General features: G+C 38.0%; 1 pseudogene; it reads left to right on the top strand.

Annotated features, from left to right (window-relative positions):
• Window positions 1–3,528: 3,528 nt before the first annotated feature.
• Window positions 3,529–21,324, top strand: LOC101120731 (serine/threonine-protein kinase Nek4-like; annotated as a pseudogene).
• The last annotated feature ends 4,974 nt before the right edge of the window (window positions 21,325–26,298 follow it).

The raw sequence follows: 26,298 nt of genomic DNA, 5'->3' as shown, positions 1-26,298 counted from the left end.
GGTACTGTCAAATGCACCAAATCATAAGGTTCAGTGGAATTAGAAAACATAATTTTAAAATAGAAGAAGTGAATCGAGGACCAGTCAGGAGCAGAGACAGAGGGCACAAGGAACATGCATGAAAAAGTAGCCCAGGCCCCTTATCCTCTCACTGAGTTGCATTGATTTCCCTCTTCCAGCTCATAGCTATGACCTTTGGGGGAACCATGTCCAAATATCTCCAAAAGGAGTCAAATCCCCAAGCTTGTTTTACATATGAGCTAGCTTATTATGTGGAAACCTGCTGAAAAAAGTCACCAACTGGTGACTTTTTTAGAGCCTCACTCATGATCATGCTTAAAAAATAGCCATAATCCTTGAGCACTTGGATGCTTAATTTTCATGGAAGGAGAATTAACTTGTGGTCATAATATATACATAGACTAAAGGGCAGTGACAAATTACTGGGTCAGTTGGTCAAAGATCTTGGAGGAAAAGGATTGGAAGATTGGCGACAAGGATGCTGAGATAATGGCATGTGGATGGATATGTGAGAGTGGTCACAAGTGATTGCCTACCAGAAAAGATTCACTGAAGACACTAAACTTCCAAAAGGAAGCAGTGTTCAGCCAGTTGATGTTAGCTGATGCAAAACTATCATCAGCTAACATAGTATTATCATGACAGGTATGTGAAAAACAGGAAAAATTTGGCAAGGACACAAGCTATGCATGAGCCTCCCAAATTAGCCTTCTTACCTAAGCTCATCCAAATACTGTTAACCACTACCTCCAAATCTCCAAAATTCCTACAGCAAAGACCAATATGGCAATATTCCTGGAGTAGACTAAATGGCCACTTGATTCCAAATTGACCGTATTGAGTCTTCCTATTAGCTAAGGCCATGTGGTTTGTTTTCACAGGAATAGATATCTAGTGTAAGTAGAGGGCTGCCTTTTCTTGCTAATGGGACTCAGCCAGCACCACTATCCAGGTGCTCACAGAATGCCTGGTCCATAGGTACTTGATCCCCAGACAGCTTCTTACCACAGAATTCACTGGGTGTAATACATAATGCATCATCCAGCTGCTGCTACCCTGATAGTGTTAGAACAGCCTGCTGAAGGAAAAAGCTAAAGCACCAGCTTTGAATCAGAATCCTGCAAGAATGAGGTGTGCTTTGTGTTTTGAATCAGGGACATTTATATGGGTTATTCTGTTAAATTAAATATCCTATAATGGATAGGACTAATTCTATAACAAAGAATTATTCAGTTCCAAATGTCAACAATGCCAAGATTGAGAAAACCTGTGTTAAATGTTCAAAGGTGATTCAAGATCCCAGGACATAAGAGCTTTGTTGCATAGGCTAACAGGTATTGCTACAATCAGGTCAGGATAAAAATTTCAGGATCATGTTATTCTATTTCATGTTCCTTCCCTTGTGGTTGAACCACTTTGGCACTATTCATTTCAACTTAAACTTAAAATATAGTAATTTGTGAGAAGTCTCCAATATTCCAGGAGTTAACATCAGAGTTTCTTCTACCATTTCAGAATGAATAAAATCTGTCATGTTAATCACTAGTGTGAGTTCAAAAGAAAAAAAAAAAAAACAAATGAGGTTTTTTAAATGAGAAACTTACAAAAATGTGAGAAGTTTCCCATACTGAATAAACTTGGAAATCATTGCCTGACATTCATTTTCACAACTCCAAACAATGAAACTCTCCTCTGACTTTTAAGATAAGTTAAATATAGAATTATGAAGGCAAGAATAGATAGATTAAATAAAAATTTTCTTATATGACATATGTTCTCTTCTGAATGTTCTTATGTTGTCAGTACCATTTTGCACCTGTGTCTGCTAGGGAAAAACACCTAGTAGGAAAATATAGGAACAAATAATCAAAAAATATCTTTACAAATGTCAAAAGCCTACCATCAAATTTATATTATTTGCCTTGGTAATATTTTCTTATTTTCCTAATTATTATTAAGTAATTAATAAGTACATAGTAGAACATAGATCTGATAAAAACATGATAAGTGATTTTACAGATATTAAGAATATATTGAAAATTTCCAACTGTGATATCTTACTCTATATCATATATACTGAGCCAAAATGTGCTGTATATGTAGTTTAGAGTACAGTCTCTCCTAATCCTTAGCTGAAGTATATGAAACAATGCAGTTTAAACTATAGCACTATAAGGGTTGTGTCTAAATGTACAGCCGGTATAGTTATTTTGCCTGAATTTTTTAGTAACTATAATTGAGCAGTAAATTCATTCCTCCTGCCAAGAGTTTTTATCATTTTTTGACTGAATTGAAAGAAGTTAGCGGTCACTTCAAGGAAGAGGTCTTAAATCTAGCTTACAGCAGAAGAGGAAATGAAATTTGTATTTTAAAAGATTTATTGCAAAATAAACAATGAGACACACAAAACAGGAGGGTTACTGCAGGGACAACAGCATATTGATAATGATACACAATGAGATTAAATTATAAATGCCTTTTTTTCTAATCTCTAATTTAATGAAGAATGTGCTAAAAATAAGTATAAGTAATTAAGAGTCTTATTGACCTTGTATTAAATAGTTTGTTTTTAAATATAAAAGCAAAACTAAAAAAATATAAAAGATTAGTATGCTCTCATGCTCCATACTGAAGATGGAAGAATAATTGCATAGTTATAGTATATAAATCTCAGTGAATATTACTTCTTAAATGCCAAAGAGGACCTGAGTGGCATTAACAAAATTCATTAGAGTTGCATATTTTCCTAAGAGAAAAAAAAATAGCATTCTTGAAAATGACCAGTTTTTTTATTTATTTTTTAATCTTGTCAGTTCTTAGAATTACAGAAACATTGCTTTTGAGTGAAGATTAGGATGTTTAAAGTTTCTTTCTTATCTAGAAAAATGTTACATAGACCAAAATAAAAACCAAGATATAAAAATACAATAGTTTAAAAGCTAAAGATGCATTCCAAATTAAAAATTTATTAGGGGTTGAGTGGAAGAATTAGTGCTTAAGTTCAAAATAATTATTTCCCACAGTGTAGTAGATTGTTGTTGAGTCGCTAAGTCAAGTCTGACTCTTTTGTGACCCCATGGACTGAAGCCCATCAGTCTCGTCTGTCCATGGGATTTCTCAGGCAAGACTATTGAAGCGGGTTGCCATTTCCTTCTCCAGGGGACCTTCCAGAGCCAAGAACGGAGCCCACATCTCCTGCATTGCAGGTGGATTCTTAGGGAGATATTTTATTACTGAGCCACCTGGGAAGCCCATCTAGTAGGTAAAGTATTGAATTTTAAATCAGAAATCCAAATTCAGTTTCCACCTATGAAATTTACTGTAATATCAATTTTTTGTCATGTAGAAAAAAAACTTCTGAATCTCTTTGTCTTGCAATAACATTTTAAAAACTAATAATAATAACTCATAGATCTTTGAGTTTTTAAGATTTAACCCACCTTAGCAAGATTACAAAAATTAACTTCAGCTGGACTCCAGACTGTTCATGAGCTCATATCCTCCTACATGTCTCCTTCTGAGACAAGCAGCACCCTAGCAGCACTATCTTCAAGGCCTAAAGGAAATCCAAAAGGTAAGTGGAAACCTGGATATGTCTTAACTACTCAGTTGAAAAATAGCATAGTGTGGCTTACACATGCATCCCATTGGCTAATGTAGTTAATATGGTAAGTCCAGTGTCAATGGGATAGGCAAATATACTCTGACCTCAAAGAGACACTGCACTAAAAATTAATAGGCCAGAGGTTGTCCATGTGTGATCCTGCTGTACAGGGAAGTAAAGAATTGGGAGAAATAATTCAATTGACCACATTTCTATGTGATCTCTGTTTACTCTGCAAAACAATGCATTATCTGCCCTAGGCCTTGTTTCTACGTAGAACTGATGACTCATCATAAACAAACACTTACTGAACACATATATTTATTGTTAAATGCCAAGAACTCGGCTAAGTGAGCAACACATAGAAGCGTATGGAACACTGCCAAATCTGTTAGCTGAATGAGACATTTTATTAGGCAGGGCAGGCTATGCTAAGCTCAGGTCCACCTAATGTGAGTAGATTCATGGAATAAAGTTTTGTTTCTAAGGTACACAGAGCATATTTTACCTTGGAGTTTTTCTTAGTGACTTTATCTCAGCCAATTGAACCAGGCTACCAGCCTCTTATGCCACCATCTCTTAGGTGGCCTTTCTGGTTGTCACAAAAGCAAAAGATAAAGTTAACGAGTGTGCAAAGGAGTTTCACATCCATGCCTGAGAATGGCTCACATTACGTTTTCCCACACTAAAGAAGCTGTCACCTGGCCATAATCTAGTTGGAAGGTCCAAACTAACTGTAAGGATTTGGAAAACATAGTACCCAGAAATAAATGTTGGGAGTTATTGAATACCTAGATATTCTGTAATGTAATCCTCTTTTTCTTATTCACCAAATGTGTCACTTTTCTTTCTATACTTAGAATACACCTTTCCCCTAAAAGGGACAAGGCAGAGGGCCACTTAGTTATTATATCCAGCTCGAAGTCCATGATTTTTGAATCATACACAACCATATCCACAGAGTCTTGATGACTTACATTATCTCATACAAATCTCAATGGTCATGTGCCTTGACCACAAAGCTAGCTGATTGCAGACCAAGCAGTCACACACAGTGTCTAGAGTAGAGACTGGATAAACACAATAAATACTCCCATTTGGAGAAGCAAATAAGAGGAGACCTTGTAGTCATTAGTTTCTGGTAATACTGAAACACTACTGAGCTGATAGCGTACAATCTCTCAACCCTAGATTAAATTAACTCAGGTATTTGTTAATTTTTTTGTTGTTTCTGAAGCTACTCTATTAGGGAAGCTGTGTTATCCCTGGTTTTTCCTGGTCCCTCGCTCCACACTCTGGAGATTCTTCCTAGTTCATTATTTATATAAAATCGTTTTGGGAGAAATTACTCTTGCAGACCTGAGGAGCTATTGAAACATGTCTGTTGTTCATGGAGGTTGAAGTCTTAGGAGTTGTTTTAAATCTTAAAAAGTCTTAACTTTTTTATGGTCCTAATTTTCTTGAAAACTTAGTAGGCTTCAAATCCCTTTGCTTTGCTTCTGGTCTGTTCCATGCTTAAAGTTCTTTAACATACATAGTTCTCAAAACCACTTATTTTTTATACTTTCTCACTCTCATGTCTGTCTCATTCAATTTAATGGTGGCTATCTGCAAGCTTTCAGACTTGAATGAGAAGGCTATAAATTAACCTGACATTTTCCTTGGGTCACTTTTTTCAAATGAACATTTTTACTTGGGTTTTGCTGAAATTTTTGTTTACTGTTAGGTTTTTAAAAATAGTTGACTTTTCCTCCAATGCAACGTTCCCAAACTCTGTGTGTGTATGTGTAGTACTCAGTTGTGTCTGGCTCTTTTCAAGACCATGGGCTATAGCCTGCCAAGCTCCTCTGTCCATGAAATTCTCCAGGCAAGCATACTGGAGTGGGTTGCCATTTCCTTCTCCAGGGTATCTTCACAACTCAGGGATTGAACCCTGGTCTCCCATGTTGCAGGCAGACTTTTTACCCCCTGAGCCACCTGGGAAGAAAGATCATTCTTTCTCGTAAATTGTCATTTAAATCAATAATAAATAACAAACCATGCTGAACTAGTGATTTTCAACTCTTTTCTCTAGACCTAAAAGCTTTACAAGCCTATGGTCTGATTTCAAAGTTATCTCTGGTAAACAAGTATTTTGCCATTGCATGACACAATTCACCAGCCTTCTAGCTTTCAATTTCAGTTTCTTCTTTGTCCACTCTCTGATTTCTAAGTAAACAAATGTCCTTTTTTCATTGTTTTTGTAATTTCATAGCAACAATTCACATAGCCAGTATCCTCATTATTTAGTGGAGGCAAAGCTGTGATGCATTGAAAATTAAATCAAAGATCTGTAAGCCAACAAACCTTTTTCTTATTCATTCAAATTTCAGTAGGTTTCAGATATTCTCTTGGAGGCTTTATTCTAAGAATTAATTTTTTAATAGGCTATTTCCACATTGTCATTACCTTTAATATAACTTTCCTGATTACTATCTAAATAGAAGAGATTGTGGAGGCTCACAAAGCAAATTTTAGGCTTAAACACAGGGCACTCTTCTAAGAATAAGACACCCTTCTACCCACATTGCATTAGACAGAACCCAGTTGTATGGCCCTACTTTAAAAAAAAATAACTTCAGGTGAAGATGGAAATTATAGTTATTTTACAGACACAGAAAGATGAAGTGAGTTTTCTTGAGCATCTGGCCAGTTTTGTCCCTCTCCCACATGCGCCTCTGCAAAAATCCTAATACTACATGATATGAGGTGAACATGAGAATCAAAAAATGATCAATATATAGCGTAAAACAATGTACACATTCAAACAATTTTATTAGGTTTTTATGACTTCTGACAATTGATCATTTGAGAAATATTAATGAATGCACAATAAATCTAGCTTGTACACAAATTAGGTAGATATTTATATAGCTTATACAATTTCTTCTATTTGAACTTTGAAATATCTTAATGAAGCTAGAAATAGTCATACTTAATATAAAGTATATGATTCATGGGGCTTCCCATGTGGCTCAGTGGTAAAGAATAAGCCTGCCAACTCCAGAGATGCAAGAGATGTGGGTTCAGTCCCTGGGTTGGGAACATCCCCTGAAGAAGAAGATGGCAACACTCTCTATTATTCTTGCCTGGGAAATCCCAGGGACTGCAAGGAGCCTGACAGGCTACAATTCATGGGTTTGCAAGGAGTTGGACACAACTTAGTGACTGAGCACACACACATATGATTCATGGGTCATCCTAATGGGGGTTCGTAGTCTCCAAAGGAAAATTATAAGAACAATTGATCAAATTTTCCTCTAATCTAAATTTGAAAAGTACAAGTGAAAGTCACTCAGTGGTGTCTGACTCTTTGTGACCCCATGTCCATGGAACTCTCCAGGTTAGAATACTGGAGTGGGTAGCCTTCCCTTCTCCAGGGTATCTTCCTAACTCAGGAATCAAACAGGAGTCTCCTGCACTGCAAGTGGATTCTTTACCAACTGAGCTATGAGGAAAGCATCAAAATTTAAGTGACCATAATTGCCTATGGCTATTAAATGGCAACCCACTCAGTATTCTTGCCTGGAGAATCCCAGGGACAAAGGAGCCTGGCAGGCTACAGTACATGGGGTCGCAAGAGTCAGACATGACTTAGCAACTAAACCACCACCACCATCATTTCTAAGATATTAGAAGAAATTAAAATCAAGAAGAAAAGTAAAATGCTTTGGCATCAGTTTCTTGTTACTATATTATTTTGATTGAATATTCATTATGCACCATTTATTATAAACAGTAATACCCAGAGATTGAACCCAGGTCTTCTGCATTAGAGGCAGATTCTTTACCATCTGAGCCACTAGAGAAGCCCTTCTTTCATCCATTATACACTATTTATTATAAACAATAATATGCAAGTGATAATTAGTACACAGTAATATTGAAATGATAATTTATCTACTCACAGTTTACATGTAAACAAAACATTGTGACTAAGAGTGAAAAGTGAAAATTAACTAGTTTCACAGCATTTATGGGAGTGACCAGAAATCAAACATTCTTCAGGCACTATATTCAAAAGTGTAGATTTATTTCTTACTTTATTTTTCCATTGATTTAAAAACATTGAAGGGGTTCTCATGAATGCTAAGCACTCTTCCAGGCACAACTTTATATTAGGACTTTTCCCACAGAATATAAAAAAAATAAAATAAAAGAGAGAAGAGGGGCAGGATAAATTTCCTGGCTCATGGATTCTTTTATAATTTTTGTATTTATTTTAAACAGGAGATATCATGAGTAGAGTATAAGGTAAAATCACTGGATCAAGAATCAGAATACTGTTCCACATCTTGACCCTATTATTTACTGGCCCTACAACCTTGAGCAAGTCACATAATCTCTTATGTTACTGGTCACTGAATGCTTTTGGATAATAGAGAAAATAATAACCACTCTTTCTATAACACCAAGTGGTTGTAAAGATCAAATGAAACAATGTATGCAAAAGTAGTTTGAAACTAAATTGCTGTACAGATTTAAAATATTTTTTATTTTTTCTAAAATCATTTTAATAGATTAATAGATTATGCTTTAGGTTAGGCATTTTCCTCTTCCCATTATTGTTATCATTATTTTTTTACAGCATCACCTTTTAGGATTTGAAATAGCTTAACTGGAATTCCATCACGTCCACTAGTTTTGTTCATAGCGATGCTTGCTAAGACCCACTTGACTTCACATGCCAGGATGTCTGGCCCCAGGTGAGTGATCACACCATCATGATTATCTGGGTCGTGAAGATCTTTTTTGTTCAGTTCTTCTGTGTATTCTTGCCACCTCTTAATATCTTCTGCTTCTGTTAGGTCCATACCATTTCTGTCCTTTATCGAGCCCATCTTTGCATGAAATGTTTCCTTGATATCTCTCACATTCTTGAAGAGATCTCTAGTCTTTCTCATTCTATTGTTTCCCTCTATTTCTTTGCATTGATCGCTGAGGAAGGCTTTCTTGTCTCTCCTTGCTATTCTTCGGAACTCTGCATTCAAATGAGCATATCTTTCCTTTCCTCCTTTACCTTCAGCCTCTCTTCTTTTCTCAGCTATGTGTAAGGCCTCCTCAGATCACCATTTTGCCTTTTTGCATTTCTTTTTCTTTGGGATGGTCTTTATCACTGCCTCAGTACAATGTCATGAATCTCTGTCCATAATTCTTCAAGGACTCTGTCTATCAGATCGAATCCCTTGAATCTATTTGTCACTTCCACTGTATAATCATAAGGGATTTTATTTAGGTCATACCTGAATGGTCTAGTGTTTTCCCTACTTTCTTCAACTTAAGTTGAATTTAGCAATAAGGAGTTCATGATCTGTGCCACAGTCATCTCCTGGTCTTGTTTTTGCTGACTGTATAGAGCGTCTCCATCTTTGGCTGCAAAGAATATAATCAATCTGATTTTGGCATTTACCATTTGGTGATGTCCATGTGTAGAGTATTCTCTTGTGTTGGACTAAAAAGAAAGCTGAGCAAAGAAGCATTGATGATTTTGAACTATGGTGTTGGAGAAGACTATTGAGTCCCTTGGACTGCAAAGAGATCCAACCTGTCCATCCTAAAGGAAATCATTGAAAAGATTCATTGAAAGGCCTGATGTTGAAGCTGAAACTCCAATACTTTGGCTGCCTGATGTGAAGCACTGACTCATTTGGAAAGATCCTGATGCTGAGAATGATTGAAGGTTGGAGGAAAAGGGGATGAGAGAGGATGAGATGGTTGGATGGCATCACCGACTCAATGGGCATGAGTTTTGAGTAAGCTCCAGGAGTTGATAATGGACAGGGAAGACTGGTGTGCTGCAGTCCATGGGAATGCAAGGAGTCAGACACGACTGAGCTACTGAACTGAACTGATTATTATTTTAAAAAAATACTTGCAGGTATGATGCATGATACAAGATGCTTGGGGCTGGTGCACTGGGGTGACCCAGAGGGATGGTACGGGGAGGGAGGTAGGAGGGAGTTCAGGATGGGAAACATGTGTATACCCGTGGCGGATTCATGCTGATGTATGGCAAAACCAATACAATATTGTAAAGTAATTAGCCTCCAACTAAAATAAATAAATTTATATTTAAAAAAAATACTTACTCTATAGGACATATTGTGTTAGTCACTCAGTCGTGTCTGACTCTTTGCGACCCCATGGACTACAGCCCACCAGGCACCTCTGCCCAAGAGATTCTCCAGGCAAGAATACTGGAGTGGGTTGCCTTTCTGTTCTCAGGGGATCTTCCAGATTCAGGGATCGAACCTAGGTCTCCTGCATTGCAGGCAGATTCTTTACCATCTGAGCCACCAAGGAAGCCTCAAGGGTAAAATAAAAGGGCTCAATACTAAAGTAACTGAATAAGATAGCTATTATTCCTAACCTTTTCTCTTTGCATTCTTCCTATTTCTTCCAGCACATTATTCTAATAAAGCTATCTTTTCCAACATGTAAAATGCATTCACAATCTTGAATAAAGGAAGACAGGCAGCATAATAAAAATGTATTAAAAATGTATATCTAAAGATCAGGATGAACGATGAGTGATTTGTAGTACAACCTGCCATCAAAAGTACTGAACGCTGGGGAATGTCTAAGACATGTGTAAGAATCAATATTAAAACCATACTTAGCACAGCCTAAGAGGGCAATAGTGACATTCAGCATAACATTTTACAATTTGCTAATGGATTAGAAAGGCGACTGTCATTTTGAACTCCTTAGCAACAAAATCCACTTTATTCTGTAAGTCGTAAATAAAAGAATGTCATAGTATTAACATACTTCTCAAGTTAGACTGATATTCATGGCATGTGACTGACAGAGTGTTTTTCCCTATGTTTCTTATATCTTTGTTTATTTGTTTTGGTAAAAAATCTGAGTTTAATTTAATTTTCATTATAAAATCAATAATAATGATAATCATAGGGTCTCTTTGAGTTTTATAATTGACCAAGAGGTAATATTCAGTTGTTGAATACAATTTAAGTTGGCATGATTGATTTCAAAGCCATCCAGCATTTGAACTTTTGCAAGTTAACATAAACAAGAGTGAGGTATGGAAGTGATAAAAATAAGAAAAGTACTTGGTAAAAATGAGTATTTCCTTATTGACCCTAAAATCACATAATCTCTTCTTAAGGTTTAAATTTTTTTTTTTTTGTTTTGTTTATATGGGTTTAGTGGAAAGCAAGCCTTAAAGAATATATCTGAAAGTGATCATCCTGGCTATATCTTATAGAATTGTTATTGGTAGCTATTTCTATTTTTGCTAATCCTTTGAAATATATTTTTCTGTTATTACAAGTACTATATGTATCAAAGACATACTAAGTATATATCATTCTGTTTTATTCTATATCTATTGATTTTCATCTATCTGGCAAATACTTTCAATTACTAATATTCTATTGATAAGATGAAAATTACTGTTAGTGCACTTAATATATATTTATACATTTGTATTGCATCTCACAAAACCATGAGATGGTTTTTCTTCCTGTCTTTAACAGTCATCTCTCTCTCCCAAACCTGTAAAATGCCTTGAAAATTGGTAAATTCAATAAAACTACCTTGAGTTGGAATCTGACACTCAAAGTACATTTCTTGCTCATCCTGGCCACTGTTGTTATACTTGGAAGACAGTTACTATAAGAAGAGAGGCAAAAGGCCCAACAGAAAATTTGTGCAACTATCTTTTATTAACAGTTAAATGGCAGATATAGCAGTAACAGCCAAATTTAAACAATCATACTAAATCTAACCCAGTCTTCTGGATGTGGGAGAAAAGACTGCTGAAAATATGAGATGAAATGAAGAGAAAGTATAGAATGCTTTGACTAAACACACACACACAGATACAGAATGAATTATATACATATTGATGATTTTTTTTTTCCTTTCTTGCCTTATTCTGCCTTGTTCCTTTTGGATTCCACTGATACCAAATCCGAACTCTCCTTTTCTTGGTCTGCAAAAAGAAATATAAATAATTGCAATACAAACTATGCTCGATGTCCTTCAGCAGGCTAAGCCTTTTGTATGAACCTGATAATTGCCACATTTCTACCTCTCTCACTTCCTTTTCACTGGTGTTCGTATGAAACCTGAAAGCAATCCAGTGAGTTAGCAAGCAAATACATCAGTCCCATTTGTCCTGCACGTTGGAGTGACAGGATCATTTTCAGGACTGACTTAGCTATTCAGTTATAAAGGTGTAGAATCCCAGGTGAAAGCCTGCTCTGCAGCCTGAGGTCTGTGTTGACCTCAAACCAATTATTCAACATCCCAAAGCCTGAGGTGGAAACTGAAGACATGGATAAAAATCCTGTAGGATTACTAATAAGATTAGAGATAATGTTTGTAAAGTTCTTTCAGTTAGTGCTGGGCATACAGGGGGCAGCTGGTGAAAAATGGCTAATATTATTAAAAAGAAACACTGTAATTAGAGACGCAAGTTTGAAGATGATATTTAAAATATTTTAGGCCTAGGAATAGCAAAGACTTTGTTTCATGTTTGAGGGCCTCTAGAGTAAGAAACACTATGCAGACAGAGTTAAAGACTGTCCTTGACTGCCTGCCTTCTGTAATACTTGCTTCCTGCTATTGATTTCACAAGCACGGCACAAGCCCGTGGAAAGAAGAGGTAACAATGGTTTTAAAATAAAATGTAATATTGCTTTTGAGATTTTTGTTTGTTTGGGTGCTAGCTTACAAAATATGTCAAGGATTGTATAAAATTTGTAATATGTTTTCAAACATCTCCAGGAGAGATGAGATAATCACAGTATATGGTATATTTGTCCATCCCTAAATCAAGAGTGAAGAGCTACCCAATTATCAAACTAATAAAGGTAGTGTTCACTGTGCCAGGTATTGCTCTAAGATCTTCATATAAATTGTTGTATTTCATTTGGTGATCCCCTGAATTTTATTCTTCTATTTTTAACATTGGGTGATGAGATTTGTAGAGATAGTTATGGAAGGATTTAGTACAATTCATTCTGCCTTTTTCTGTATTTTTCACCTTTGTCAATGGTCCCTCCAATATTACAACCCGGGATTCCTAAAGTTATTTTGGTGCCAACCACCCTCTCTTAATTCTTTTTACTTTAAAAGTCTTTAATCCTACAGATGTCCCTCTAGGTATCTTAGTATAATGACCATTCTTTCAGTTTTTGTTTTTTGCAGTATCAGATCCTTCCACCTTCAGTCTTTCTCCGCGTGGTTGTTGCAGTTATTTTCATAGAGAAGTAAGTTCTTGTCACTTCTCTGATTTAAAGCTTCTGCTCACTGCTTAGCAAGGCTTCAGTGGCTCTTCACCACCAGCATTTTTCCACACCCTGATGCTCAGTGCCAGCCACTCCCCACACTACCTCCCACTTTACTTCAAGCTTTAATTCATCCATTATACACAAACACGCTCTGTATCCTTGCTGTAATTATCCCCTAAACACAATACCAAGTCTTGTCATTTGTATTTGTTTGGACTACCCTCAAAACTACTTGTAGACTTTCCCTGATTCAACCACATTTTAAATTGGATTCTTTGTGACTCTAGGATGGATATCTTTCTCTACGAGGCTTATTGGGGCGGTTTTCAGCAGCGCTGCATGTCAGAGATGGAGAAAGCAGTATTGTTAAGAGGAGAGGTTGAAATGCAGTACAGATGAAAAGAACCCTTAGCCAATCTAACTGAGTGAGCAGATCACAGAACAGTATTCAATAAAGGTTTTCTCTGAGGAAGAAGCATAATCTTGGGCAGAGCAGACCTCTTTGGCCAAGATAATTCCTGGAGAAGGATAGATACAGAACTGTAGCAGCCCAGGATCAGGGATGATGGGGATCGCAGACCCAAAGGAGTTTCTGAGTGGCCCAGTACAGCACCCACTACACCCCCATAGGGGTTATTCCTTCAGCGCTTGTCATCTGTACTCAGTCATAGCTGAATCTCTTTTCAGGCTGTGAACTCTCTCGCATGGCTGTGTTTATGTCTTTAGGAGCCATCCCAGTTTGCAGTACAGTGCCTGGTGCCTTGGAAGCTTTTAAAAGGACACCGACTTGCGACAGAATGAAATGCCATACACCTGAAGTCGTAATACCTGATGCTGTATGCTTCCTTGTAAAACCTGTACAGATTGTCTGTCTTAGAAGTTTTAATTAGCATTGCTATTTGGTTAAATTGGCTTTCAAGGAGATAAAGGGAGAGATGCTGAGAAGAGGTTTAGTTTGTAAAGAAGTCTGTACAATGGAAAAAGCTATTTCAGAGGCACAGTAGATTACCAACATCAATTAGATATCAGAAAGAGGAAGATTTTTTAAAAATACATATTTGAGAGAAAGGGCAATTGAAGACTCTTAATTTGAACATTGGGGAGAACTGGAGTGAGATATGAACCACAGGGATAAATTACTGGAAAATATTTAGAATCAGCTGAGCTCAGGGCTGTAAATCAAACACCTCAGACACTATTGCAAAACCACTGCCATGATGGAAATAAATAAATTGTCAAGTAGCTACTTGACTGGTTAATTCAGTAAAATATATTGATATTTCAGTTGGTATAGGGACAGTTATGTCTCTCTAAGGAAAAAAGTATATATACGTGGCCTGCCCTTCACAGACATGGCACGTTGAAGCCTCACAGTAAGTGTTTGTTCGCTACCTTTTTTCCCATAAAGGTAAAGGTTTTAAGTCTGCCTTACCTTTCATTTCAAAGGTGTGCTAAAGTACCTGGTGTTAGACATCCAGGGGTCCTCTACTGCCCATATGGCGCCTCTCACAAGAGGCTATATAGTCACGTACTTGACTCAGCCTGAACTTCAGGAAACGAAAACAGATCTCTCTCTCCTATTTTTCCTATCTGAGTAGATTTCTTGTACATATATTTTGCTTTGCCCTTTCTCCTATTCACACAGGTAATGTGGTCTTTAAAAAAAAACTTAATACAAAAAGATCTTGCCTACAGTGCATGTGTATATTGGAGGTAGAATTAAGATACACCTCTTTTCTCACATCAAGAATTAAATGAGTTATGATTTGAGTCAACAGTGTTTAGTATCAATATCTTGCAGAGCAGTACACTAGAAAACATGCTGGAGAATGATGAATAAAACAGGACTATTGAGAAGGAAGACAAATCACTAGCAGTAATGGCAGAAGAATGAAGCAAGTGTATGGTTTAGGTGGAATTAAGATGCTATGACAACAAGGAGGTGGGGATGATAGCTTTTGACCTAAGGGAAATTAGAAGATGTGGTTCTTTTCGGACCTTGTGAGTGTCCTAATCATTAGTTAACTGACCCCTGCATGTAGAATCTGTGTTGTTGGCTCTATACGTGTTTCCTAGTAATTAATACCCATTTTTCCAGTCAATTTTGTGTACCTTCCATCTGTGCCTTTTTAGATGCAGAGAAATTATTTTAGAATGATCATACACACACACACACACACACACACACACACACACACCCCAGTCTCAGGAATGCCAGTTTTATAAAGACCGAAAGTTGACTGAAAGGAAATCAAGCAGTGGGACACACATCACAGTATTGAATGTGGCTTAGAGTCCAGCAATTAGAAATGTGGCAGAAAATTGCTGGGGAAAAAAAAAAAAGTCAAGTTACAAGAATAATTTTGAGGAAATTTGGTCAGAAAGCAAATTTCTAAAACTAAGATTCAGCTCAAGCATGATAGAACTAGTATGGCATAGCAGCGATAGTGACAGAACCTAAGACAATGACTATCGGAGGCTGTTTCAAGTCATCTGCAATGTAACAATCATGAGGAAAGTTTAGAACCACTGCAAAAATTCCATTAGAATTTGGAGTTTGCGTCAAGAAATTGACTACAAAATGGGATGGAGAGAAGCTTAGATGAACTGAAGATAAAATAGTCTGAAACTGAAAAGTCAAAAAGCAACTGTTTTGCAGAGTTGCAGAAGGATGCACATCATACTGAAGGAGTGTGTGAAGGAAGTCAAGTGCTCATTTATTGTTTTTTTCCGTAACATCCTCATCCTTCTTACTACCCTCCAATGGCTAGGTAGCAGGAAAAGAAAGCAAAGTATAGTTTTCTTTGCTAATCTCAGTACAATCCAATCAGTAATTTTTTTTTTCTTTTTACCTTGCAAAATGTGTCTTCTTGGATGATGCAAATTCATCATTGTTCTATTCTCTAAGATGTCAACTGGGTGCAGAACAGTAGAAGCATAGTGTATGGCAAGATCTTGTAACACTGGGAAAAGGGTCTTCTTCTGCTAATTTATATATGCCCTGGTTGTTATGCTAATGTATTATTTATCTAAGCTGTTGTTTTGCCTAACTGAGTTGGCAGTGGCTGCTGATTTCTGCTGCAGATGATTTCTTATTCTGTCTTATTTTCTTGTGTCTTGGAACCCTCCCAGTTGAATTGACCTTTTGAATTTCTGCTGCTTCTCTCATCTTACCCATAGTCTGATGGCAGAATCTACTTAGGTATCCCTTTACCCTCAACCACAGGAGGCCTTTTTATCATCTGTAGCAGCAGCAGCAGCAGCATGCTCTCTTCAGGTGGTGCAGTTGGTAAAGAATCAGCCTGCAATGCAAAAGACACAAGAGACACAGGTTCCATCCCTGGGTTGGAAAGATCATCTGGAGAAGGGCATGGAAACCCACTCCAATTTTCTTGCCTGGAGAATCCCATGGACAGAGAAGCCTTGCATGCTACAGTCCAGGGGTCACAAAGAGTCAGACACGACTGAGCCAAGAGCACACACACATGCCAGTGACATTCAGGAACAGAGAGGTGCTCGGAAGTATAGGTTAGATCTTCTCTTTGCCTGACAACCTCCCAGCTACACCAAGCCGTCCAAAGCTAGCTCAGAGATACTCTCTTTAGGAGGCTGCTCTCCACCTCCCACATGGGTGGCTGGGAAATTCCACCTACAGAGTTGACCTCACACCATACTGAACCTTGCTGTTCCAACCCCTATGTGCTTTGCAATTCCACGACTGGAAAATTAGAGTAGGTGGCTATTCTTATATACATTTCTTCAGTCTCCTTACTTGGCTACCATTCTCTCCTAAATTTCAATGAAATTGGAAGTGGTGGGATTTTCATTTATTTCTCCCACTTGTCTTCCTTGGACATCTACTAAGTCAACTCTGTCCTCTAAGCACTCAAGTCTAGACAATATGTTCAGCGGGAAGTTGGAAAGATAATGTTTTCTCTCACAGCAATGCCTGGTTTTTAAGCCTATAGCCTAAAATTTTGTTTTGATTTATAAAAAATAATTTATCAACTACTACTTAATGTTTCTAACAGGACAAAGTAGTATCACTGGATATATGTCATTTATTTCTCCTGTCACTTTTATCATTATAGAATAACATAAAACTTCCAATCCAGTATGTTCTGTCCCTGTATTGAAGCTCATGAGTATCTTAAAAAAGAAATAGTTCTAGATAGAATGTAAGTTTCAGTCAGTTCAATTCAGTTGCTCAGTCGTGTCCGAATCTTTGCGACCCCATGAATCGCAGCACACCAGGACTCCCTGTTCATCACCATCTCCCGGAGTTCACTCAGACTAACGTCCATCGAGTCAGTGATGCCATCCAGACATCTCATCCTCTGTCGTCCCCTTCTCCTCCTGCCCCCAGTCCCTCCCAGCATCAGAGTCTTTTTCCAATGAATCAACTCTTCGCATGAGGTGGCCAAAGTACTGCAGTTTCAGCTTTAGCATCATTCCTTCCAAAGAAATCCCAGGGCTGATCTCCTTCAGAATGGACTGGTTGGATCTCCTTGTAGTCCAAGGGACTCTCAAGAGGCTTCTCCAACACGACAGTTCAAAAGCATCAATTCTTCGGTGCTCAGCCTTCTTCACAGTCTAACTCTCATATCCATACGTGACCACAGGGAAAATCCATAGCCTTGACTAGACGGACCTTAGTCAGCAAAGTAATGTCTCTGCTTTTGAATATACTATCTAGGTTAGTCATAACTTTTCTTCCAAGGAGTAAGCATCTTTTAATTTCATGGCTGCAATCACCATCTGCAGTGATTTTGGAGCCCCCCAAAATAAACTCTGACACTGTTTCCAGTTTCCACATCTATTTCCCATGAAGTGATGGGACCAGATGCCATGATCTTCGTTTTCTGAATGTTGAGCTTTAAGCCAACATTTTCACTCTCCTCTTTCACTTTCATCAAGAGGCTTTTAGTTCCTCTTCACTTTCTGCCATAAGGGTGGTGTCATCTGCATATCTAAGGTGATTGATATTTCCCCCAGCAATCTTGATTCCAGCTTGTGTTTCTTCCAGTCCAGTGTTTCTCATGATGTACTCTGCATATAAGTTAAAGAAGCAGGGTGACAATATATAGCCTTGACATACTCCTTTTCCAATTTGGAACCAGTCTGTTTTTCCATGTCCAGTTCTAACTGTTGCTTCCTGACCTGCATACAGATTTCTCACGAGGCAGGTCAGGTGGTCTGGTATTCCCATCTCTTTCAGAATTTTCCACAGTTTATTGTGATCCACACAGTCAAAGGCTTTGCATAGTCAATAAAGCAGAAATAGATGTTTTTCTGGAACTCTCTTGCTTTTTCTATGATCCAGCAGATGTTGGCAGTTTGATCTCTGGTTCCTCTGCCTTTTCTAAAACCAGATTGAACATCAGGCAGTTCATGGTTCACATATTGCTGAAGCCTGCCTTGGAGAATTTTGAGCATTACTTTACTAGCATGTGAGATGAGTGCAATTGTGCAGTAGTTTGAGCATTGTTTGGCATTGCCTTTCTTTGGAATTGGAATTAAAACTGACCTTTTCCAGTCCTGTGGCCATTGCTGAGTTTTCCAAATTTGCTGGCATATTGAGTGCAGCACTTTCACAGCATCATCTTTCAGGATTTGAAATAGTTCAACTGGCATTCCGTCACCTCCACTAGCTTTGTTCATAGTGATGCTTTCTAAGGCCCACTTGACTTCACTTTCCAAGATGTTTGGCTCTAGATTAGTGATCACATCATCATAATTATCTAGGTCGTGAAGATCTTTTTTGTATAGTTCTTCTGTGTATTCTTGCCACCTCTTCTTAATACCTTCTGCTTCTGTTAGGTCCAGACCATTTCTGTCCTTTATCGAGCCCATCTTTGCATGAAATGTTCCCTTGGTATCTCTAATTTTCTTGAAGAGATCTCAGGTCTTTCCCATTCTGTTCTTTTCCTCTATTTCTTTGCATTGATTGCTGAAGAAGGCTTTCTTATATCTTCTTGCTATTCTTTGGAACTCTGCATTCAGATGCTTATATCTTTGCTTTTCTCCTTTGCTTTTCACCTCTCTTCTTTTCACAGCTATTTGTAAGGCCTCCCCAGACAGCCATTTTGCTTTTTTGCATTTCTTTTCCATGGGGATGGTCTTGATCTCTGTCTCCTGTACAATGTCACGAACCTCATTCCATAGTTCATCAGGCACTCTATCTATCAGATCTAGGCCCTTAAATCTATTTCTCACTTCCACTGTATAATCATAAGGGATTTGATTTAGGTCATACCTGAATGGTCTAGCGGTTTTCCCTACTCAGTAAACAGTAACCAAACAAATGTCGTACAATATACTTTTTTTCATAAAGCGTGTAAGATAGCCTATAGCAGCAATGAGGCAGTGGGTTGGGCCTTGAGCCTGACACCCAGGCCAGGCCTCCTCAGCCACCGCTAACACCATATGGTCTCTGGCACCTCAGCGTGCTGACTGTGGGTGGGATCAGTGTGGGGAGGTGACTGTGACAGACCAGCGGGAATGGCGTTATGTCATCAAAAAGCTAAAGCTCCAAAATGCCTCAGCTGAGAGCACTAAGTTTCTGGAGAGAAAGCTCAGCTCTTGTCTCAGCTGAAGGACCCAATGCTGTCACCTACGAAGAGCCGTGGGAAGGAGGGGCCACCTGTTGAACATCTTCATGGGCTTCTGCAAAGGAGGTGCTCCATACCGAAAACTCTAAGAGCAGAAGGGGAAGCTTCTGCCTGAGAGTTTTATGGTGGGCTTCCCTGGTGGCTCAGATGGTAAAGAATCTGCCTGCAATGCAGTAGACCTGGGTTTGATCCCTGGGTCCGAAAGATCCCCTGGAGAAGGGAATGACAACCCACTCCAGTATTCTTGCCTGGAGAATCCCATGGACAGAGGAGCCTGGTGGGCTATAGTCCATGAGGTCGCAAAGAGTTGGGCATGATTGAGTGACAAACACTTTCATTTTCTCATTGGTGGTAGAGTGGTTTGTTCAGATTCTCATGGCCCTGCAGTACTTACATGAAAAATACTTCCTTCATTGAGCTCTGCAAGATCAAAATGTCTACCTAACAAGAGCAAAACATCATCAAAGAGGGTGAATTAGGGATTTCCTGAGTGCTTGAGAACCACTGTGGCATGGCTGGAACACTTATTGGCCCATACATGAGCCCTGAATTGTTCTCAAAGAAACCCTAAAACTAAAAGTCTGATATTTGGGCTATGAGATGCTGTGTTTAAGAAATGGCAATCCTGGAAATATGCTTTCAATGCAAAAGACATGAATTCTTTGGTTTATTGAATTATTGAAGGAGCTGCCACTGATGCTGAAAGATTACAGCCCAGAGTTGATAGAATTGATAAGAACCATGCTGAGCAAAAAACCTGAAGAAAGACCTTTTTGTGAGGAACATCCCTGACACAGCCTTACATAAAGCACCAAATATCCTTGTTTTTGGAGGCCACAAAGGAAAAAAAAAAAAAAAAGAAATAACATTAAAGAAGGTGACTCTAAATTCAAGCCTATAGCTACAGTGCTTTCTGGAAAGATTGAATTAAGTCATGAAGTAGTTCACTCTCAATCACACTCTTCTGAGAGCTCTAAGACATATGTAATGCGTGAAGACAAATGTTTGTCCCAAGAGAAACCCATGGTCATTGCCCCTTGAGACACCCACAAGTCTGAAAGACCATGACTACAAACCAGACATAAGCAGTCCTGCAGAATCACTAGCTGTGATTTTAGGGTGAATATTAACATCTTACTTAAAGAAAAATGAAATTCAATGGTCAAGAGAATCAACCAAGACACTTAGATGCCTCTAATGTGCTAGAAGGTAAATGTAACATTTCTCAAGTGAAGGAGAGTCTGAATAATAGCACGAAATCCAGTGTTCAACCTGAAACCTGAATTCCCACATGATCCTCTGAGTATGTCACTGGAGTAATGAATGAGCCAGTGAAGTTTCTGCAGCCCCTAAACAAAGACTAAGATTTACCAAAGGACTAGAATTGAGTTGCTGATGAATGTATTATAGGAAAACAGGATAGAATCCACCCAGGTTTACAGCCATACAGCTCTAGGTCTGAATCTTCCCTGTTTTGACACTAGCTGCATAAGGAAAGAGAAACCTTTGAGCCCAATGAGCAAAAGAGACAGTTCTAAGAGACCCTCCTCATCTTTTGCCTTCTCTTCCCACTGTTGGAAAATTGGATGTCACATCAACACAAAAAGATGCTGAAAGCCAAAGTAGAGTGGTCACTGGATCTGTGAGTAGTTCCAGGAACAGTGAGACAACATCATCAAAGGACCAACCATTATCCACAAGATAGGGAAGGCAACTAAAGCAGTCCCAAGATAAGATCTTGCCCATAGGCCCTTCAGTGAGGAAAGCTCCTCAGAGAGACAATGTGTGAGTTTCCTTTCCTGAGCAACGCTGTAGTCAGAAGACAAGCATGGAGCAGGACCGGGGTGACCTTCCTCTTGTGGTTCCTCTGGCTCTGTTGGTTTCAGATGAGTGGTCATAGAAAGGAAGTGAGTGACTGGTATACATGATGACTCAGACCTTAAATCTGGGCTCTACAGAGAGCTGTGAAGATCTCCCAATACCAGATTGAGTGTCAGAATTTAAACTTTATCAAAAATATTGAGATGTGATATTTCATGGGAAAGTTGCAGAAGAGGCAGAGGAACTCCATTTTAAAGAATTATTTTCAGCCATCATGTCAGGTTCTGAAAAAATCAGAAGAATAATTGAAGCCTTGAGAGCTGTTGTAATTCAGGGCCTGTGGATTCAGCTTTTAGAGCATGTGTATGATATTTTTGAAGAGGATGATGAATTGGAAAGAGACGTACATTTGCATGAGCACATGGGGGAAAAGTATGCCTTACACTGTGAAAGCTCACCAGTTAATGATTTTTTTAAGAAAATGTGAATTTTTGAGAATTTATCTAGTCTGCCAGAATCAAACTATTTTCAAAGGTTTTTGACTTAAAAACAAACAAACCTATAACAGTGATTGGAGGCCATTCAACATTCTTATATCTTATGGGTCTTTCTTTACTAGGGGAAAAAAAAAGGACAAAACAGAGTAATAATGAAGCAAGCTTACAAAAGGAAATAACATTTTATTTAGAATATCAGCTTACTATCTTTTCCTATGCTATACGGTAGGACCTTGTAGTATATCTACTAGTAGTTTGTATCTGCTAATTCCAAACTCCTAATTTATTCTCTCCTACTCTGCACTTGACACTTTGGTAACCATAAGTGTGTTTTTTATGTCTGTGGGTCTGTTTCTGCTTTGTATATAATTTCATTTGTCCTTTTTTAAAAGATTATACCTATAAGTGATGTCATATGATATTTGTCTTTGTCTGACTTACTTCACTTAGTATAATAATCTCTAGCTTCTTCTATGTTGCTGCAAATGACATATTTCATTATTTTTTATAGCTCAGTAGTATTCCATTTTATAAACACCACATCTTCGTTATCCATTCATCAGCTGATGGATGTTTAGATTGCTTCTCTATCTTTGCTACTATAAATAGTTCTGCAGTGACCACTGGGGTGCATGTATGTTTTTGAATTATGATTTTCTCCAGATTTATGTTTGTATATCTTGATTGAAACAAAATTGATTGAGAAAATAAAAATAAAGAACCTACTTCTAGTTTTAGTATCTTATAGTTCAAATAGAACAGACATTAGAATGACTAGAAAAGCAAGGTATAATGTTGATCACTGTTTTCCAGTCACAAATCTGAATGGTTGATTGAAAAGCATTCTTTTTCATCCTCTTCACTGAAAAGTTTTTGCTCAAAACTGACTATATGAACTTCTGTTCTTAAGATTTTCTATCTATATATTCAGGGAGCAGAAGTTTCCCAAATGTGACTAGATGTGATGTCCTTGAGCTTCTTAGGCACAGATTTATTAGCAAGAGGATCTATTTACCTTGTGCAGTGTGGCACAAAGAAGCAGAGTTTTATTACATATGATATTAGCTTTAGGTTTATAGAAAAGTTGCAAAGATAGTACAAAGAGTTCTATATACCCCACATTCAATGCCCTCTACTATTAATATCTTTTTTAAACTATAGTACATTTATTAAAACTAATGAAGCAAAATATACAAAAAATGAAATGATATATATCTGATTGTAACAGAAGACTAAATCAGAGTAGTACCAGTGGTATTAATAGTGATAACCAGATTATCTAAGAATAAAAAATAAAAGCTTTAAGTATGGTTGGAACCAAGGCCTCCAAAATTGTCATCAAAATTCACCACCCTCCCCCAGTTGTTTTTTTCCCCCCCTTTGGACAAAAATAGGACCCTGCATTCACTTTGTTAGCATAATTCAGACAGAAGTTCCCAACATAGAGGAAAGATGTGCACAAGATCGTCAGGCTCATATCTGTGTTCTTAGTAAGCCTGATAAATAATGTTTCTAACAGATTTTTAGATTGATACTTACTGGACTGACTCAGATCATGTGACCCTTCCTGAATCAATCACCATAAAAAAACTGAATACATGGATTGGCCAGACTAGCATCAACATCCCAACCTTGGTCCAAGAATATGGTTATCTTTCCAAAATGACTTAATCTAGTTATAGGACAGTCTTTCTTACAAGTAAATTATGTTACTGATAGGAGAAATAAGACATGCTACACACCAAGGAGGCAAAACCATCTTATCTGCACTATAATGTGCATATGAATAGGTGTCTTAATCTTGAAAGCGTCTCTAAGGATACTAGTTTACAATCAGTCCTAGTCTAAATTTCATCTATAAAAAGCTGTGGCTATGCCTTTCTCTGGTAAGAGAAGAAAACTTCTTTCATATTGGTTATATTGTAAGTTCGTTATCTCTATTTTTAAATTAAAATAGGAACCCATATTCAAGATCAAATTTTACTGATATTTCTCTCACATCTTCATGACATAAAAAAACCCAGATACCTCTAAAATCATTTTTTTCCGATACTCTATATATTTGGTGCTTTATAAGGAAATTGAATAATAGCTAGAATATTTCAAGTTTTTATTTAGATTGCAAAAAGTTTCCTACGTGAAAATAGAGATAACAATTAATACACTGCTGTTTGGTCCAACAGCTGTGAAAAAGGTTTACAAATAAGATATCTGATAATTCATAGAGCAACCAGTTAATGTTATACAATTATTAGTTCCATGCTATAGAGGAAGCAACTGAGTCAAAGGGACAAAGTAAATTTTAAAAGGTCGCAAAGCTAGTAAGTAGTTTTTAAGATGCCATTTAAGTTTCCTTTCATAGCTTCTTTGCTTCACCTATTCCAGAGGCCTTTGACTTCCTGGGCCATAACCACAGAGATCTCCTTTGTGTGAATTCTGACCAAATTCAGATGACTACAGCAACATCATTCCTTTCTTCAGGGAACATATACAGAGCTTTTGTCCTTTGTCCAAAGTCCTTGTTGACATTGAGGCAAAAGATATCATGGGATCATTTGGTGCCTACACCTAAGCAGCCTGGTAATGGGAAGAGATTATAAACTTGAAGGTGAATTTTTGACCAACAGGAAATAGCTGAAAGAAGGGAATAAGTTCTTCTCCAGTCCTCTGCCATGCATAAACTGTCCTGAGAAGCAGTCATTGATAAGTCTTCTTGGGAGGTACTTCCATAAGATCAAGCATTCAATCACACAGTATCATGTAGTGGTCAGCTTGGGAGTGCACCACTTATCAGCTTTCCCTCTTTCTCTGTCTTACTTCCCTTTGCTCCCTAGGTTTATACTCTTGAATACAATCTCAACACGTAAGCCTTTGTTTCAGGCTCTGTTTCTAAGAAACTTAGTTTATAAGAGTTGGTATTAGAAATGGCCCCAGAAAGTGGACCCTTGGGGAAGAAAACTGCACTACTGACCATTCTCACAGCAATAAGAATCCCATTGCTAGTGCTGAGAGGGACTGGTGATTAGCTCAGGAATGCTGTGACATCACGTTTACTAAGGCTTTCCCTTGTGGTTAATTGGGATAAGGTGCAGGTGGAAGATAAGACTTCAGGATGTGCAGTGGCTGTACTGCTTATTTGATATGAGGACAATGATAATTATAGGGACTGTGGATTGGGCTGGCTTTTGTTAATGATATTGGAAGCTTTGAAAGAGAAAATGACAGGCTTAGAACAGCCAGTTGCCAACTTGAGACACTCTGTGAAAGCCAGAGGGCCTCCATTGCTTCATTTATGCAGACTCTTAATATCTCTGAGTACAGGGCAATCTGCAGAAAGTCAGTCCCCAGATTTAATTTTAAGTGTGACAGAGCTACAAAGGAGACTGAATATGTTGCCTTGAGAGATCTCATCTATTTAGTTCAGGACTTTGGTTGAAAAGAGCAAAAATTTGAGAATTGGATTGGGGCCATTTGTGTGGACTGACTGAGCATCTTAAACTCTGTATTCCCCTGAATAAGGCAGAAGCAGTTCTTTTCATGTGACAGAAGAGAGTGTTTGGTTTTTTTTCAGCTTGTAGCCAGGCACTTCATGGAGGCAAATGCCTCCCCCAATATTGCTTGTGTTCCTCAGGAGCTGTCCCAGCAACATTTATTCTTTCTAGGCTTATTACAAAGCATAAAGTTTCAGTATTTCCCCCTGAAGAAAGTTATTTAATTAAAAATTGGAATTGTAGTACCTCATTTATGGGTATAGAGTAGGAACTGGGGAATAATTTTGTGGTGGGTGTTTAAAGTGTTAGACCAGGTTAAAAGAACATAAGGCTCGACAGGCATCTTAGATTGACTTCTCTGGAAAACAGACTCTGAGATGGAGATTTGCATGCAAGAGATTTTTTGAGGACTAGTCTGGGAAGCATCTCTTATAAAGGGTGAAGAGAGCAGGGTTGGGTAAAGGGAGACGCTAGCTGCTGTGTTGCACTTAAAGAAGAGCCACATGTTGCTCTGGAGTTGAGTGATCATCAAAGTTGTCTGGAGTTGAATCAAGGGAAAAGACCTTTGAATTGCTTCACAGAACCCTCATTTGATGTGGGCTGACCCCTCAAGGGAGAGGAATTTGTTTGAGGTAACTCCCTGTGGCTGTGGGCAGCTCTCAGAAACAGATGCAGCTGAGAGGCATCAACCAAGACTGCCAAAGCTGGAAAAATCATACCTCAATCCTGAGTGGAGAACTGGGCAGTGCACCAAAGCAGACAATATAATAAATGAGAATTTACTGAATTTGAAGCACTCACTTGTAAATTGAAAGTCAATATTCTCTCAAGAAGTAGAGTCAGTCCTCATAATCTGCGGAGATAATTCTTCAAAGCTTGGACACAATGATAACCTACAGAAAATGAGGTGAGGGCTTTAGTACTTCCCTGCCAGAATATTTGAATATTTAGGAA

The sequence above is a fragment of the Ovis aries genome, chromosome 2 (genome assembly GCF_016772045.2).
Source record: "Ovis aries strain OAR_USU_Benz2616 breed Rambouillet chromosome 2, ARS-UI_Ramb_v3.0, whole genome shotgun sequence".
Taxonomy (NCBI): domain Eukaryota; kingdom Metazoa; phylum Chordata; class Mammalia; order Artiodactyla; family Bovidae; genus Ovis; species Ovis aries.
The sequence above is the reverse complement of the archived record's forward strand: the minus strand, read 5'-3'. Positions and strand labels throughout refer to the sequence as shown.